Source organism: Ranitomeya variabilis, chromosome 4 (assembly GCF_051348905.1).
Source record: "Ranitomeya variabilis isolate aRanVar5 chromosome 4, aRanVar5.hap1, whole genome shotgun sequence".
In the NCBI taxonomy this organism is placed as follows: domain Eukaryota; kingdom Metazoa; phylum Chordata; class Amphibia; order Anura; family Dendrobatidae; genus Ranitomeya; species Ranitomeya variabilis.
In genome coordinates this window covers 599,610,493-599,630,235 of record NC_135235.1, presented here as the reverse complement: position 1 = coordinate 599,630,235, position 19,743 = coordinate 599,610,493, and the positions used below count along the sequence as shown (strand labels likewise).

General features: G+C 42.9%; 1 long non-coding RNA gene across 1 annotated transcript in view; it reads right to left on the bottom strand.

The window, feature by feature from the left end:
- LOC143765970 (uncharacterized) overlaps window positions 1-19,503 on the bottom strand; it is an 80,140-nt gene extending 60,637 nt beyond the window's left edge. The window contains exon 1 of the long non-coding RNA XR_013213490.1: window positions 19,474-19,503. This is a non-coding gene — a long non-coding RNA (uncharacterized LOC143765970). The remainder of the gene's footprint in view (window positions 1-19,473) is intronic.
- Between the last annotated feature and the right edge of the window lie 240 nt (window positions 19,504-19,743).

The following is a 19,743-nucleotide window of genomic DNA, read 5'->3' as shown; positions in this document are numbered from 1 at the left end:
ATACAGACTTCGTTCCTCTCCTCATTGACTGGAAGTAACAGGAGTTCAATTTCCGGGCTACACGGGGTAAATCGATGACAAAATATTTAGGGCACTTCAGAGTTATTGCTCAAGATCACTCACTACATTGGACATTAAGCATTAGCAAAGAGTGTGTACAATACCCTGAGGTCACTCATGGATGCTCCAATACTCTGGATCCAAAAACTTTTTTTTTTCTTCCTTTAAGAGCTGCTATACCAGCAGGAGAATCTCTGTATTGTCCTGTACAGCATGTCATAAGAGCAAGATCAAGAGAAGTGGTACTGGGCGTGGGTTTATATATAGAGAATACAGATACTGAGAATTACACCCAGTATACAGGACAGGAGAAGTGGTACTGTGCAGTGTATATATATACAGGATAATACAGATACTGAGAATTACACCCAGTATATAGGACAGGAGAAGTGGTACTGTGCAGTGTATATATACAGAATAATATAGGTACTGAGAATTACCCCCAGTATACAGGACAGGAGAAGTGGTACTGTGCAGTGTATATATACAGGATAATACAGGTACTGAGAATTACACCCAGTATACGGGACAGGAGAAGTGGTACTGTGCAGTGTATATATACAGGATAATACAGATACTGAGAATTACCCCCAGTATACAGGACAGGAGAAGTGGTACTGTGCAGTGTATATATACAGGATAATACAGATACTGAGAATTACACCCAGTATACAGGACAGGAGTAGTGGTACTGTGCAGTGTATATATATACAGGATAATACAGATACTGAGAATTACCCCCAGTATACAGGACAGGAGAAGTGGTACTGTGCAGTGTATATATACAGGATAATACAGATACTGAGAATTACCCCCAGTATACAGGACAGGAGAAGTGGTACTGTGCAGTGTATATATACAGAATAATACAGATACTGAGAATTACACCCAGTATACAGGACAGGAGAAGTGGTACTGTGCAGTGTATATATATACAGGATAATACAGATACTGAGAATTACTGCTAGTATACAGGACAGGAGAAGTGGTACTGTGCAGTGTATATATACAGGATAATACAGATACTGAGAATTACACCCAGTATACAGGACAGGAGAAGTGGTACTGTGCAGTGTATATATACAGGATAATACAGATACTGAGAATTACACCCAGTATACAGGACAGGAGAAGTGGTACTGTGCAGTGTATATATACAGGATAATACAGATACTGAGAATTACCCCCAGTATACAGGACAGGAGAAGTGGTACTGTGCAGTGTATATATACAGGATAATACAGATACTGAGAATTACACCCAGTATACAGGACAGGAGTAGTGGTACTGTGCAGTGTATATATATACAGGATAATACAGATACTGAGAATTACCCCCAGTATACAGGACAGGAGAAGTGGTACTGTGCAGTGTATATATACAGGATAATACAGATACTGAGAATTACACCCAGTATACAGGACAGGAGAAGTGGTACTGTACAGTGTATATACAGGATAATACAGATACTGAGAATTACACCCAGTATACAGGACAGGAGAAGTGGTACTGTGCAGTGTATATATACAGGATAATACAGATACTGAGAATTACACCCAGTATACAGGACAGGAGAAGTGGCACTGTGCAGTGTATATATATACAGGATAATACAGATACTGAGAATTACACCCAGTATACAGGACAGGAGAAGTGGCACTGTGCAGTGTATATATATACAGGATAATACAGGTACTGAGAATGACACCCAGTATACAGGACAGGAGAAGTGGTACTGTGCAGTGTATATATACAGGATAATACAGATACTGAGAATTACTGCTAGTATACAGGACAGGAGAAGTGGTACTGTACAGTGTATATATACAGGATAATACAGATACTGAGAATTACACCCAGTATACAGGACAGGAGAAGTGGCACTGTGCAGTGTATATATATACGGGATAATACAGATACTGAGAATTACCCCCAGTATACAAGACAGAAGAAGTGGTACTGTGCAGTGTATATATACAGGATAATACAGATACTGAGAATTACCCCCAGTATACAGGACAGGAGAAGTGGTACTGTGCTGTGTATATATACAGGATAATACAGATACTGAGAATTACACCCAGTATACAGGACAGGAAAAGTGGTACTGTGCAGTGTATATATATACGGGATAATACAGATACTGAGAATTACCCCCAGTATACAAGACAGAAGAAGTGGTACTGTGCAGTGTATATATACAGGATAATACAGATACTGAGAATTACCCCCAGTATACAGGACAGGAGAAGTGGTACTGTGCTGTGTATATATACAGGATAATACAGATACTGAGAATTACACCCAGTATACAGGACAGGAGAAGTGGCACTGTGCAGTGTATATATATACGGGATAATACAGATACTGAGAATTACCCCCAGTATACAAGACAGAAGAAGTGGTACTGTGCAGTGTATATATACAGGATAATACAGATACTGAGAATTACCCCCAGTATACAGGACAGGAGAAGTGGTACTGTGCTGTGTATATATACAGGATAATACAGATACTGAGAATTACACCCAGTATACAGGACAGGAGAAGTGGTACTGTGCAGTGTATATATATACGGGATAATACAGATACTGAGAATTACCCCCAGTATACAAGACAGAAGAAGTGGTACTGTGCAGTGTATATATACAGGATAATACAGATACTGAGAATTACCCCCAGTATACAGGACAGGAGAAGTGGTACTGTGCAGTGTATACATACAGAATAATACAGATACTGAGAATTACACCCAGTATACAGGACAGGAGAAGTGGTACTGTGCTGTGTATATATACAGGATAATACAGATACTGAGAATTACACCCAGTATACAGGACAGGAAAAGTGGTACTGTGCAGTGTATATATACAGGATAATACAGATACTGAGAATTGCACCCAGTATACAGGACAGGAGAAGTGGCACTGTGCAGTGTATATATATACAGGATAATACAGATACTGAGAATTACACCCAGTATACAGGACAGGAGAAGTGGCACTGTGCAGTGTATATATATACAGGATAATACAGGTACTGAGAATGACACCCAGTATACAGGACAGGAGAAGTGGTACTGTGCAGTGTATATATACAGGATAATACAGATACTGAGAATTACTGCTAGTATACAGGACAGGAGAAGTGGTACTGTACAGTGTATATATACAGGATAATACAGATACTGAGAATTACACCCAGTATACAGGACAGGAGAAGTGGCACTGTGCAGTGTATATATATATATATACAGGATAATACAGGTACTGAGAATTACACCCAGTATACAGGACAGGAGAAGTGGTACTGTGCAGTGTATATATACAGGATAATACAGATACTGAGAATGACACCCAGTATACAAGACAGGAGAAGTGGTACTGTGCAGTGTATATATACAGGATAATACAGATACTGAAAATTACACCCAGTATATAGGACAGGAGAAGTGGTACTGTGCAGTGTATATATACAGGATAATACAGATACTGAGAATTACACCCAGTATACAGGACAGGAGAAGTGGTACTGTGCAGTGTGTATATACAGGATAATACAGACACTGAGAATTACACCCAGTATACAGGACAGGAGAAGTGGTACTGTGCAGTGTATATATACAGGATAATACAGATACTGAGAATGACACCCAGTATACAGGACAGGAGAAGTGGTACTGTGCAGTGTATATATACAGGATAATACAGATACTGAGAATGACACCCAGTATACAGGACAGGAGAAGTGGTACTGTGCAGTGTATATATACAGGATAATACAGATACTGAGAATTACTGCTAGTATACAGGACAGGAGAAGTGGTACTGTACAGTGTATATATACAGGATAATACAGATACTGAGAATTACACCCAGTATACAGGACAGGAGAAGTGGCACTGTGCAGTGTATATATATACAGGATAATACAGGTACTGAGAATTACACCCAGTATACAGGACAGGAGAAGTGGTACTGTGCAGTGTATATATACAGGATAATACAGATACTGAGAATTACTGCTAGTATACAGGACAGGAGAAGTGGTACTGTACAGTGTATATATACAGGATAATACAGATACTGAGAATTACACCCAGTATACAGGACAGGAGAAGTGGCACTGTGCAGTGTATATATATACAGGATAATACAGGTACTGAGAATTACACCCAGTGTACAGGACAGGAGAAGTGGTACTGTGCAGTGTATATATACAGAATAATACAGATACTGAGAACTACCCCCAGTATACAGGACAGGAGAAGTGGTACTGTGCAGTGTATATATACAGGATAATACAGATACTGAGAATTACACCCAGTATACAGGACAGGAGAAGTGGTACTGTGCAGTGTATATATACAGGATAATACAGATACTGAGAATTACTGCTAGTATACAGGACAGGAGAAGTGGTACTGTACAGTGTATATATACAGGATAATACAGATACTGAGAATTACACCCAGTATACAGGACAGGAGAAGTGGCACTGTGCAGTGTATATATATACAGGATAATACAGGTACTGAGAATTACACCCAGTGTACAGGACAGGAGAAGTGGTACTGTGCAGTGTATATATACAGAATAATACAGATACTGAGAACTACCCCCAGTATACAGGACAGGAGAAGTGGTACTGTGCAGTGTATATATACAGGATAATACAGATACTGAGAATTACACCCAGTATACAGGACAGGAGAAGTGGTACTGTGCAGTGTATATATACAGGATAATACAGATACTGAGAATGACACCCAGTATACAGGACAGGAGAAGTGGTACTGTGCAGTGTATATATACAGGATAATACAGATACTGAGAATTACTGCTAGTATACAGGACAGGAGAAGTGGTACTGTACAGTGTATATATACAGGATAATACAGATACTGAGAATTACACCCAGTATACAGGACAGGAGAAGTGGTACTGTGCAGTGTATATATACAGGATAATACAGATACTGAGAATTACACCCAGTATACAGGACAGGAGAAGTGGTACTGTGCAGTGTATATATACAGGATAATACAGATACTGAGAATTACACCCAGTATACAGGACAGGAGAAGTGGTACTGTGCAGTGTATACAGGTCCTTCTCAAAAAATTAGCATATAGTGTTAAATTTCATTATTTACCATAATGTAATGATTACAATTAAACTTTCATATATTATAGATTCATTATCCACCAACTGAAATTTGTCAGGTCTTTTATTGTTTTAATACTGATGATTTTGGCATACAACTCCTGTGATAACCCAAAAAACCTGTCTCAATAAATTAGCATATTTCACCCGTCCAATCAAATAAAAGTGTTTTTTAATAACAAACAAAAAAACCATCAAATAATAATGTTCAGTTATGCACTCAATACTTGGTCGGGAATCCTTTGGCAGAAATGACTGCTTCAATGCGGCGTGGCATGGAGGCAATCAGCCTGTGACACTGCTGAGATGTTATGGAGGCCCAGGATGCTTCAATAGCGGCCTTAAGCTCATCCAGAGTGTTGGGTCTTGCGTCTCTCAACTTTCTCTTCACAATATCCCACAGATTCTCTATGGGGTTCAGGTCAGGAGAGTTGGCAGGCCAATTGAGCACAGTAATACCATGGTCAGTAAACCATTTACCAGTGGTTTTGGCACTGTGAGCAGGTGCCAGGTCGTGCTGAAAAATGAAATCTTCATCTCCATAAAGCATTTCAGCCGATGGAAGCATGAAGTGCTCCAAAATCTCCTGATAGCTAGCTGCATTGACCCTGCCCTTGATGAAACACAGTGGACCAACACCAGCAGCTGACATGGCACCCCACACCATCACTGACTGTGGGTACTTGACACTGGACTTCAGGCATCTTGGCATTTCCTTCTCCCCAGTCTTCCTCCAGACTCTGGCACCTTGATTTCTGAATGACATGCAAAATTTGCTTTCATCAGAAAAAAGTACTTGGGACCACTTAGCAACAGCTTCTGCCGCTGTTTATGGTTCAAAAGTGGCTTTACCTGGGGAATGCGGCACCTGTAGCCCATTTCCTGCACACGCCTGTGCACGGTGGCTCTGGATGTTTCCACACCAGACTCAGTCCACTGCTTCCTCAGGTTCCCCAAGGTCTGGAATCGGTCCTTCTCCACAATCTTCCTCAGGGTCCGGTCACCTCTTCTCGTTGTACAGCGTTTTCTGCCACATTGTTTCCTTCCAACAGACTTACCATTGAGGTGCCTTGATACAGCACTCTGGGAACAGCCTATTTGTTGAGAAATTTCTTTCTGGGTCTTACCCTCTTGCTTGAGGGTGTCAATGATGGCCTTCTTGACATCTGTCAGGTCGCTAGTCTTACCCATGATGGGGGTTTTGAGTAATGAACCAGGCAGGGAGTTTTTAAAAGCCTCAGGTATCTTTTGCATGTGTTTAGAGTTAATTAGTTGATTCAGAAGATTAGGGAAATAGGTCGTTTAGAGAACCTTTTCTTGATATGCTAATTTATTGAGACAGGTTTTTTGGGTTATCAGGAGTTGTAGGCCAAAATCATCAGTATTAAAACAATAAAAGACCTGACAAATTTCAGTTGGTGGATAATGAATCTATAATATATGAAAGTTTAATTGTAATCATTACATTATGGTAAATAATGAAATTTAACACTATATGCTAATTTTTTGAGAAGGACCTGTATATACAGGATAATACAGATACTGAGAATTACACCCAGTATACAGGCCAGGAGAAGTGGTACTGTGCAGTGTATATATACAGGATAATACAGATACTGAGAATTACACCCAGTATACGGGACAGGAGAAGTGGTACTGTGCAGTGTATATATACAGAATAATACAGATACTGAGAATTACACCCAGTATACAGGACAGGAGAAGTGGTACTGTGCAGTGTATATATACAGGATAATACAGATACTGAGAATTACTGCTAGTATACAGGACAGGAGAAGTGGTACTGTACAGTGTATATATACAGGATAATACAGATACTGAGAATTACACCCAGTATACAGGACAGGAGAAGTGGCACTGTGCAGTGTATATATATACAGGATAATACAGGTACTGAGAATTACACCCAGTATACAGGACAGGAGAAGTGGTACTGTGCAGTGTATATATACAGGATAATACAGATACTGAGAATTACACCCAGTATACAGGACAGGAGAAGTGGTACTGTGCAGTGTATATATACAGGATAATACAGATACTGAGAATTACTGCTAGTATACAGGACAGGAGAAGTGGTACTGTACAGTGTATATATACAGGATAATACAGATACTGAGAATTACACCCAGTATACAGGACAGGAGAAGTGGCACTGTGCAGTGTATATATATACAGGATAATACAGGTACTGAGAATTACACCCAGTATACAGGACAGGAGAAGTGGTACTGTGCAGTGTATATATACAGGATAATACAGATACTGAGAATTACACCCAGTATACAGGACAGGAGAAGTGGTACTGTGCAGTGTATATATACAGGATAATACAGATACTGAGAATTACACCCAGTATACAGGACAGGAGAAGTGGTACTGTGCAGTGTATATATACAGGATAATACAGATACTGAGAATTACACCCAGTATACAGGACAGGAGAAGTGGTACTGTGCAGTGTATACAGGTCCTTCTCAAAAAATTAGCATATAGTGTTAAATTTCATTATTTACCATAATGTAATGATTACAATTAAACTTTCATATATTATAGATTCATTATCCACCAACTGAAATTTGTCAGGTCTTTTATTGTTTTAATACTGATGATTTTGGCATACAACTCCTGTGATAACCCAAAAAACCTGTCTCAATAAATTAGCATATTTCACCCGTCCAATCAAATAAAAGTGTTTTTTAATAACAAACAAAAAAACCATCAAATAATAATGTTCAGTTATGCACTCAATACTTGGTCGGGAATCCTTTGGCAGAAATGACTGCTTCAATGCGGCGTGGCATGGAGGCAATCAGCCTGTGACACTGCTGAGATGTTATGGAGGCCCAGGATGCTTCAATAGCGGCCTTAAGCTCATCCAGAGTGTTGGGTCTTGCGTCTCTCAACTTTCTCTTCACAATATCCCACAGATTCTCTATGGGGTTCAGGTCAGGAGAGTTGGCAGGCCAATTGAGCACAGTAATACCATGGTCAGTAAACCATTTACCAGTGGTTTTGGCACTGTGAGCAGGTGCCAGGTCGTGCTGAAAAATGAAATCTTCATCTCCATAAAGCATTTCAGCCGATGGAAGCATGAAGTGCTCCAAAATCTCCTGATAGCTAGCTGCATTGACCCTGCCCTTGATGAAACACAGTGGACCAACACCAGCAGCTGACATGGCACCCCACACCATCACTGACTGTGGGTACTTGACACTGGACTTCAGGCATCTTGGCATTTCCTTCTCCCCAGTCTTCCTCCAGACTCTGGCACCTTGATTTCTGAATGACATGCAAAATTTGCTTTCATCAGAAAAAAGTACTTGGGACCACTTAGCAACAGCTTCTGCCGCTGTTTATGGTTCAAAAGTGGCTTTACCTGGGGAATGCGGCACCTGTAGCCCATTTCCTGCACACGCCTGTGCACGGTGGCTCTGGATGTTTCCACACCAGACTCAGTCCACTGCTTCCTCAGGTTCCCCAAGGTCTGGAATCGGTCCTTCTCCACAATCTTCCTCAGGGTCCGGTCACCTCTTCTCGTTGTACAGCGTTTTCTGCCACATTGTTTCCTTCCAACAGACTTACCATTGAGGTGCCTTGATACAGCACTCTGGGAACAGCCTATTTGTTGAGAAATTTCTTTCTGGGTCTTACCCTCTTGCTTGAGGGTGTCAATGATGGCCTTCTTGACATCTGTCAGGTCGCTAGTCTTACCCATGATGGGGGTTTTGAGTAATGAACCAGGCAGGGAGTTTTTAAAAGCCTCAGGTATCTTTTGCATGTGTTTAGAGTTAATTAGTTGATTCAGAAGATTAGGGAAATAGGTCGTTTAGAGAACCTTTTCTTGATATGCTAATTTATTGAGACAGGTTTTTTGGGTTATCAGGAGTTGTAGGCCAAAATCATCAGTATTAAAACAATAAAAGACCTGACAAATTTCAGTTGGTGGATAATGAATCTATAATATATGAAAGTTTAATTGTAATCATTACATTATGGTAAATAATGAAATTTAACACTATATGCTAATTTTTTGAGAAGGACCTGTATATACAGGATAATACAGATACTGAGAATTACACCCAGTATACAGGCCAGGAGAAGTGGTACTGTGCAGTGTATATATACAGGATAATACAGATACTGAGAATTACACCCAGTATACGGGACAGGAGAAGTGGTACTGTGCAGTTTATATATACAGAATAATACAGATACTGAGAATTACACCCAGTATACAGGACAGGAGAAGTGGTACTGTGCAGTGTATATATACAGGATAATACAGATACTGAGAATTACACCCAGTATACAGGACAGGAGAAGTGGTACTGTGCAGTGTATATATACAGAATAATACAGATACTGAGAATTACACCCAGTATACAGGACAGGAGAAGTGGTACTGTGCAGTGTATATATACAGGATAATACAGATACTGAGAATTACACCCAGTATACAGGACAGGAGGAGTGGTACTGTGCAGTGTATATATACAGGACAGGAGGAGTGGTGCTGTGCAGCGTATATATACAGGACGGGAGGAGTGGTGCTGTGCAGTGTATATATACAGGACGGGAGGAGTGGTGCTGTGCAGTGTATATATATATACAGGACAGGAGGAGTGGTGCTGTGCAGTGTATATATACAGGACAGGAGGAGTGGTACTGTGCAGTGTATATACAGTTAGGTCCATATATATTTGGACACAGACAACATTTTTCTAATTTTGGTCATAGACATTACCACAATGAATTTTAAACAAAACAATTCCGATGCAGTTGAAGTTCAGACTTTCAGCTTTCATTTGGGGGTATCCACATTAAAATTGGATGAAGGGTTTAGGAGTTTCAGCTCCTTAACATGTGCCTCCCTGTTTTTAAAGGGACCAAAAGTAATTGGACAGATTCAATGATTTTAAATAAAATGTTCATTTCTAGTACTTGGTTGAAAACCCTTTGTTTGCAATGGCTGCCTGAAGTCTTGAACTCATGGACATCACCAGACGCTGTGTTTCCTCCTTTCTGATGCTCTGCCAGGCCTTCACTGCGGTGGTTTTCAGTTGCTGTTTGTTTGTGGGCCTTACTGTCTGAAGTTTAGTCTTTAACAAGTAAAATGCTGCTCAGTTGGGTTGAGATCAGGTGACTGACTTGGCCATTCAAGAATATTCCACTTCTTTGCTTTAATAAACTCCTGGGTTGCTTTGGCTTTATGTTTTGGGTCATTATCAATCTGTAGTATGAAACGACGACCAATCAGTTTGGTTGCATTTGGCTGGATCTGAGCACACAGTGTGGGTCTGAATACCTCAGAATTCATTCTGCTGCTTCTGTCCTGTGTCACATCATCAATAAACACTAGTGACCCAGTACCACCGGCAGCCATACATGCCCAAGCCATCACACTGCCTCCGCAGTGTTTTACAGATGATGTGGTATGCTTTGGATCATGAGCTGTACCACGCCTTCGCCATACTTTTCTCTTTCCATCATTCTGGTAGAGGTTGATCTTGGTTTCATCTGTCCAAAGAAGGTTCTTCCAGAACTGTGCTGGCTTTTTTAGTTGTTTTTTTTAGCAAAGTCCAGTCTAGCCTTTTTATTCTTGATGCTTATGAGTGGCTTGCACCGTGCAGTGAACCCTCTGTATTTACTTTCATGCAGTCTTCTCTTAAGGCCGGGGTCACACATGCGAGAAACTCGTCCGTGTCTCGCATGTGAAACCCAAGCTGTGGCGCCGGCACTGTGGAGCGGAGCGTGCGGCCGCATAGGAACACATGGATCTGCACGCTCCGCTCCCAAGTGCCGGCGCCAGAGCTTGGGTTTCACATGCGAGACACGGACGTGTTTCTCGCATGTGTGACCCCGGCCTTATAGTAGATTTGGATATTGATACGCCTACCTCCTGGAGAGTGTTGTTCACTTGGTTGGCTGTTGTGAAGGGGTTTCTCTTCACCATGGAGATTATTCTGCGATCACCCACTACTGTTGTCTTCCGTGGGCGCCCAGGTCTTTTTGCATTGATGAGTTCACCAGTGCTTTCTTTCTTTCTTTCTCAGGATGTACCAAACTGTAGATTTTGCCACTCCTAATATTGTAGCAATTTCTCGGATGATTTTTTTTTCTGTTTTCGCAGCTTAAGGATGGCTTGTTTCACCTGCATGGAGAGCTCCTTTGACCGCATGTTTACTTCACAGCAAAACCTTCCAAATGCAAGCACCACACCTCAAATCAACTCCAGGCCTTTTATCTGCTTAATTGAGAATGACATAACAAAGGGATTGCCCACACCTGTCCATGAAATAGCCTTGGAGTCAATTGTCCAATTACTTTTGGTCCCTTTAAAAACAGGGTGGCACTTGTTAAGGAGCTGAAACTCCTAAACCCTTCATCCAATTTTAATGTGGATACCCTCAAATGAAAGCTGAAAGTCTGAACTTCAACTGCATCTGAATTGTTTTGCTTAAAATTCATTGTGGTAATGTCTATAACCAAAATTAGAAAAATGTCGTCTCTGTCCAAATATATATGGACCTAACTGTATACAGGACAGGAGGAGTGGTACTGTGCAGTGTATATATACAGGACAGGAGGAGTGGTACTGTGCAGTGTATATATACAGGACAGGAGGAGTGGTACTGTGCAGTGTATATATACAGGACAGGAGGAGTGGTACTGTGCAGTGTATATATTTGGGATAAGGGCAGATACAGATAATTACACTACAGATTAAACAGAAGAATGTGTGGTATCTCTCATGCAGCTCCTGAGCTTTGTTATGGCATTATACAGTAGATTCTCATTGTCCTGTTGTCTAGCATGTCAGCAGGGCATGGAGACAAATAGATCAAAGCATACAGAATTGATACTGTGCAGTGTATATATACAGGACAGGAGGAGTGGTACTGTGCAGCGTATGTATATATACACAGAATTGATACTGTGCAGTGCCCCGGTTTACAGAACAAAGACCCGGCAGTCTCAGGGCTGCAGGACATTGATCAGAGGAGATCATGCTGCAGAGCCGACATCAGAATGAAATTGAAACTTATGCTGAATGATCAACCGATCAGAATGAAACTTGTAGTTTTGCCCAACCCCGACTTCCAAGAAAACACCCTAGAGAATTGTAGTCACTGATTTGCATATGGTTGAGTGAAGCTGAACAGAGCAAGTTTAAAGGGTGCAGCGAGTCACTTATGGTTTTCCTAAGGCCTCTTTCACACTAGCGTCGTGCACTGCACGTTGCTATGCGTCGTTTTGGAGAAAAAACGCATCCTGCAAAGGTGCTTGCAGGATGCGTTTTTTCTCCATTGACTTGCATTAGCGACGCAGTGCGACGAATTGCGTCGTGTTGCGTCGGACCTTCGCCACCAAAAAACGTTGCTTGTAACGTTTTTTGGTGCGTCGTTCCCGTCTTTTCCGACCGCGCATGCGCGGCCGCAACTCCGCCCCCTCCTCACCGGAGCTCACAATGGGGCAGCGGATGCGTTGAATAACAGCATCCTCTGCCCCCGTTGTGCGGCGCTTGCACAGTATGCGTCGGTGCGCTGCAACATGCAGTGCACGACGCTAATGTGAAAGTAGCCTTAGCCAACCTCAACTTTAATCTCATCAGCAGATCAGCCTAATAGGGAAGTGCACAGGGCCATGGCCAGGACGCTGCCCTCCATAATACAATGCATGAACCCATTCCCAGTGACATCACATGCTGCACAGGACTAGACATTACTATGGTGTCAGCACAGCTCCTGTTATGTGCACCCATGTGCTGGGCTGGGCAGCTACCATCACACATCATATCTACACCACCATTAAATCGCTCCCTGCACAGACATCCTGATAAACTTGGCTAACGTAGCGGTTAAACGGAACAAGCAGAGCTGCAGTGTAAAGCATGGGAGTGAGTAGGAGGAATCCGAACTTTTACAAAAACTGAGAAAATCCATTTATGGACATCCTGGCGATATACAAAGCAAACAAGGATATAGGACACATTCCTTATGGAGCATTCAGTGATTCTTCCCGTCATAAACTAAGCACAGTCATGAATCGCTTATCACATAAATCAATATTTTGTCCTTCCTGGGAGATAAGCGCACTGTTTGGGCGGTCTGTATACAGCACAGGTGCGGTATTATCTGAAACAAGAACTCCTGAAACGATCCAACCTCGGCATTAATCACCGTAATAAAATGACGCCAATCATGAAGTGACACCCCAGACGCCCGGAGCATAACAATACTGGAATAATGTTACCGAATTAGCACTGGGAAAATAAGAAAGGCCAGAGATGTAAACAGGATTACGCCAAATTATTGTGTGCGTTGGGAGAGGCTTGGAGAGCAGATCTCGTGTCATGGCGGAGGCTTAGATTATGTATGTGAACCCCATCAACCTGCACAGTGCATACAAAACCTGCAAGAAGCAAGATGAGCAAAAACCCTGCTGCAACTAAATATGTGAAAAATAAAAGTGCAATTAAATAACACAGCTTTCTTAGTAATACTGTTTTTGATCAAAAATAGCATAAAAGACATCCCACCGTCGACAAGGTGACTCTGATCGGGATGGTCCTATGCTGTTTAATATTAATAACCTTACTATGTGTCAGAGTTGACAGTGTGTGATTAAGGGCAGACAAAACGACCGGGTCCCGACCCGACCTGACTATTTTTGCATTCTGTGCAAGCTGGGGTGTGGCCTCCCTCTCCTGAGCTGGAAATTACATTTAAAGGCTTCCCCAGACTGGTGTCCACTGGTTAATTATTTAGTTACAGCAGGGTTTTTGCTCATTTTGCTTCTTAATCCAAGCTCAATTTTTGTGTTTTAACATGCACAATGCAACCTAAGTACAGAGCGCGCCACACATCGGTCATGGCGGCACAGGCGCCCACTGCGGGCACAAAGCAGAGATTTGCAGGTCTTCGCTCGCTATCCCAGAATTGGCAATCATCTCCTTGTGTGGATAGGTAATGAATGAGAAAATGAAGAAACCTTCACTGCTCAGAAGGCCATGGTTTGTGCAAAATGGATTTAAAAAAAAAAAAAAAAAAATTAATTATTTGCTTCTTTTACCAAGGTGCCCCTACACATTTTATTACCTGACAATTTAAGCAAGATCAGGCAATCTAATGTATATGCAAGTGTCCGGATTCTCCCCCGACGACACTCGTCCGGCGCTGCCCCAGATCAGCTTCTCCTCACCCCTGCTCCAGGGGATTGGCCGTTGTCCCATGTTTGGCATAGGGACTGACCTGTCAATCATGTAGAGCCACGAGGGAATAAGCCAGCCGGTAGCATTGCAGGACTAGTCTAGTCTCTCCCTATGGCTCCCTGTCCATATCTTCTAATTATGCATGAAAAACATTTATGGCTAAGTGATGTATCACTTACTGAGCTGCTAAATCACTGCTTTATCTGCTACATATTATTATTATTATTTATATAGCACCATTAATTCCATGGTGCTGTACATGAGAAGAGGTTACATCAAAATACAAATATCACTTACAGTAAACAAACTAACAATAACAGACTGATACAGAGGGAAGAGGTTCCTGCCCTTGCGAGCTTACATTCTACAGGATTGTGGGGAAGGAGACAGTAGGTCGGGGGTTGCGGTAGCTCCGATGGTGTTGAGGTGGCTGTGTGGACATTACAGGTTGTAAGCTTCTTTGAAGAGATGGGTTTTAAGGTTCCGTTTTAAGGTGCCAAATGTGCCACATGCAGCTAGGCGCAGGAGCGCTGCTAGGACCACAAACTCCACAAAGACCTATGCCCGTTGGGAAGGCTACCTATACCCCCACCCCATGCCAACAGGATTTCTCTATCCCTACAACGGATCCTCCCATTATTACTTCTATTTGTATTCTTAAAGCGACCAATTTTGATAAAGACTCAGGAAGAGTCGAAACGTCAGCTTATTCTTCTGGTCGCCCTCTGCATTATTGATTACTTTGTCTAATGTTATACAAATAAATTGTACTTCCCTTTTTTGCATCATATACTCACTGAGTGTGCGGTGTATATTACTTACATTGAGGTGGCTGTGTGGACATTACAGGCTGTAAGCTTCTTTGAAGAGATGGGTTTTAAGGTTCCGTTTTAAGGTGCCAAATGTGGTGGATAACCGGACGTGTTGGGGCACAGAATTCCAGATGATGGGGCATATTCGGGAGAAGTCTTGGAGGCGATTGGGTGAGGAGCGAATAAGCGTGAAGGAGAGATGGAGGTCTTGGGAGGACTGGAGATTACGTGAGGGAAGATATTGAGAGATACGTTTGGAAATATATGGAGGAGAAAGGTTATGGATGGCTTTGTAGGTCAGTATTAGTAGTTTAAACTGGATACGCTGGGAAATTGGGAGCCAGTGAAGCGATTTGCAAAGAGAGATTAATTAGTCGGGCAGCAGAGTTAAGGACGGACTGGAGGGGTGCAAGAGTGTTAGAAGGTAGGCCACAGAAGAGGATGTTGCAGTAGTCGAGGCGGGAGATGATTAGGGCATGCACAAGCATTTTGGTAGAGTGAGGGTTGAGGAAAGGACGGATTCTGGAAATATGTTTCAGTTGGAGGCAACAGAAGGTGGCGAGAGCTTGGATGTACAGTTTAAACTACAGGGCTGAGTCAAGGGTTACTCCGAGGCAGCAGATTACTGGGACGGGGGAAAGTGTGAATTAATTTATTGTGATAGATAGATCAGGTAGGGAAGGTGTGCGAGATGGAGGAAAGATGAATAGTTCGGTTGTCCACATGGAAGCGAGAGGAGAAGGAGCATATGGCCGATAGACACTCTGGGATAGTGGAGAGCAGAGAGGTGACATCTGGGCCAGAGAGGTAGATCTGAGTGTCATCGGCATATAGATGGTACTGGAATCCATAGGACTTTATGAGTTGTCCCAGGCCAAGGGTATAGATTGAGAAGAGAAGAGGACCTAGGACAGAGCCTTGAGGGACACCAACAGAGAGGAGGCGAGATGAAGTGGTAGTATGGGAGTAGGAAACGCTAAATGTGAGGTTGGTGAGGTATGAGGAGATCCAGGATAGGGCGAGGTCTTTGACACCAAAGGAAGAGAGGATCTGTAGTAGGAGGCAGTGGTCAACTGGATCGAAGGCAGAGAACCGGTCTAGTAGGAGCAGTATAGAGAATTGTCTGTTAGCTTTGGCTGTAAGCAAGTTGTTTGTAAGTTTGGTCAGGGCAGTCTCAGTGGAATGGTGGGTACAGAAGCCAGATTGTGGGTTGTCGAAGAGAGAGAGTTAGATGCAAGGTGAGAGGAAAATTCAGCGTGGACGTGCTGCTCAGGTAGTTTGGAAGCAAATGGGAGCAAAGATATGGGGTGGTAGCTGGACACAGCGAAGTCAGGGGGTGGGCAGTGGTGGGCGGAGGAGGGAGTTAAAGGTGTTGAACAACTGTTTGGGGGTTGTGGGATAAGGAAGATACAAGGGATGTAAAGTAGGCCTGTTTAGCAGAGGTGAGAGCTGATTTGAATGTGAGTGTTGCTTGTTTGAGTACAGTAAAATCATCTTGCGAATGTGTTTTCTTCCAACGCCGTTCTGTAATTCTGGATACTTGCCGAAGGCTTTTTAGTGATGTTATTGTGCCAGGGTTGTCTATTGATTCGTCGCACTCTGCTATGCAAGACAGGGGAGACCGAGTCGATGGCTGATGCCAGAGTGGCATTGTAGAAACTAGTGGCAGTGTCTGTCGTGGAGTGAAGCTATGGAGGACAGTGGCTGAATAGAGTCAGAGAGTGTGCAAGGGTCTAGATGTGCGAGGTTTCTGCGGGGGTGTGCATGTTGCTGGACATGGGTGACAGGTGTGGAGGACAGTGATGAGAAATTGAGTAGATGGTGGTTAGATAGAGGGAGAGAGGAGTTGGTGAAGTTAGATAAGGAGCAGAAACGGGTGAAGACCAGGTCTAATGTGTGTCTGTCTGTGTGGGTGGCTGAAGAGGACCACTGAGTAAGTCCAAAAGATGAAGTAAGGGACAGGAGTTTTGAGGCTGCTTACTGGTGGGTGTTAATGGGGATGTTGAAGTCACCCATGATGATGGTGGGATGGCAGCAGAGCAGCAAGTGAAGGAGCCAGGTGGAGAATAGGTCAATAAAGGCAGTGGTCGAGCCCAGAGATCGGTATATGATGGCCATTTGGAGGATGGAGGGAGAGTAGATGCGGACAGAGTGGACTTCAAAAGAGGGGAGGATAAGGGAGGGTAGAGGTGGGATTGGGTTAAAGGTAAAGTTGGAAGAAAGGAGAAGGCCCACTCATCCACCATGTCTGTTGCCAGGAAGGGGAGTGTGGGTGAAGTGGAGGCCACCGTAACACAGTGCAGCAGGGGAGGCCATGTCAGAGGATGTCAGCCATGTTTCGGGGAGGCCCAGGAAGGAAAGATTACGAGAGGTAAAGAGGTCGTGAATCATGGGGAGTTTATTGCAAACGGAGCGGGCATTCCAGATTGATCCAGAAAGATGGAGTAAGGTGGTGGGCGTCAAGGGCACGAATTCGAGGTGGGCAAGATTTCGGGTGTTTATGTTGGGTTGGAAGCCATAGAAGGGGGCAATAATGGGAGGAATGAGATGTGGGGGTCCAGGATTGGGAGATATGTCGCCAGCAGTGAAGAGAAGCAGAGAGAGACAGAGCAGGTGGGAGAAGGAAAGTGGGCAGCTTGTTTTGTGTTTTATTAGGAGAGATCTGAGTTTGAGGAGCAAGTCAGCGGAGGAGGTTAGGTGGGGAGGCAGGAGGGAAGGAGAGATTATTACTTGGTTAGAGGGTGCTGGGGTTTGGGGATAGCGAAGGAGAGTGAGAAGTAATGGAGCCAAAACTGTTAGAGCGTATGTCAGCATGATGAGAGTAAGTGTGGTGGAAAGGGAAAGAAATTTAGTACATTTATTAACAGTGGTTAATCGTATCTTCTGTTCACTTCTGGCTCTTTTCTGGCATATTTCTGCGGTTATCCTTTTAGAGCCATCCTTATAGAGACAGACCATGGTCAAGACAGACCTGCGACTGAATTTATAACAGGCTAAGTGCACATGAAATAGGTCAGATGTGATCAGGAGGGAGGAGCAGCAGGGAGACTGATCACAGACACAGGAGGGGATTAATTAGAAGTCAGAAGGGAAAAAGCAAAGCAAAAAGAAATAGTCAGAACCAAATGGAAAGATAAAGCCAACTGTGTCTTAGCATCAAAGAATTATGGTGGGAAAACATGAAGGAAGAAAAAAAACAAAAAAACAGTAATAGCAACCAGTGGACATACCAGGAATAGCAGATGGATACAGGGTGAGGGGGATCAGGAAAGATGGGTGATGGTGATGATATTACAGCCAGTGGACATACCAGGAATAGCAGACGGATACAGGGTGAGGGGGATCAGGAAAGATGGATGATGGTGATGATATTACAGCCAGTGGACATACCAGGAATAGCAGACGGATACAGGGTGAGGGGGATCAGGAAAGATGGATGATGGTGATGATATTACAGCCATTGGACATACCAGGAATAGCAGACGGATACAGGGTGAGGGGGATCAGGAAAGATGGATGATGGTGATGATATTACAGCCAGTGGACATACCTGAGGATGAAGCAGATCGATTTTCAGATTGATAGCAATAATGAAGCATAGTAAGAATAATAAAGCATCTCTAGCAGGGGGTTATTTTTCTGGCATATTTCTGCTGTTATCCTTTTAGAGCCATCCTTATAGAGACAGACCACAGTCAAGGCAGACCATATCTACCACTGCTTTCTGCCTTTGGATAGTGTACACAAAAAGCTGCCAATCAGTAGTGTGGGCTGGGTTATACAGGGCTCATCAATAAGGAGGACTACATGGCAGCAGGTGTACTAGTCCTCTAGTGATAATCTCCTGCTGATAAAACAGTGATTTTATAAAAACTACAGCAAGCAGCCCAGTAAGTGACACATCACTGGGATCAGGGTATCTAGCCCTACATTATGCTGTTCTCAGATTAGATGACAAAAGCCTGGTGAAAGATTCCCTTTAAGGGGCAGATGAACACACAGGGAATACAGAGTATTTCGACCCCTCATTCCAGATGAATATAGTAAGGATACTCCATATACAAACTCTCACTATACACTGATATATGAGCCCGTTCAGACTGATGTGTACAAACTAATCTCCTAGGGAAAGAATAATCTGAGAACGAGTCGGGTCGTCACCGTTCAAAGAACAGAGTGTCTGCGTTGAGTAATCATTTACCTATTGTGTGAGCTGAATACACAACACTTGTAACCATTCGTCATTCTCACCGGCTGGATGATGGCTCCTCGGCATCTGTGGTTCTGAACGCAGCGATACACAGAGCCACATATTTTTGTATTTTAGCTGGTGACAAAGGGAATTATTGGGCTACATGAGGAAATGGTGGTCTCGCACTCGGGATAAAAGGCAATTTTTCTTTATTATGTCACAATGTACATGAACAACAAATTAAAAACTGTATGAAACTGACACGTTTCGAGTGAGCAA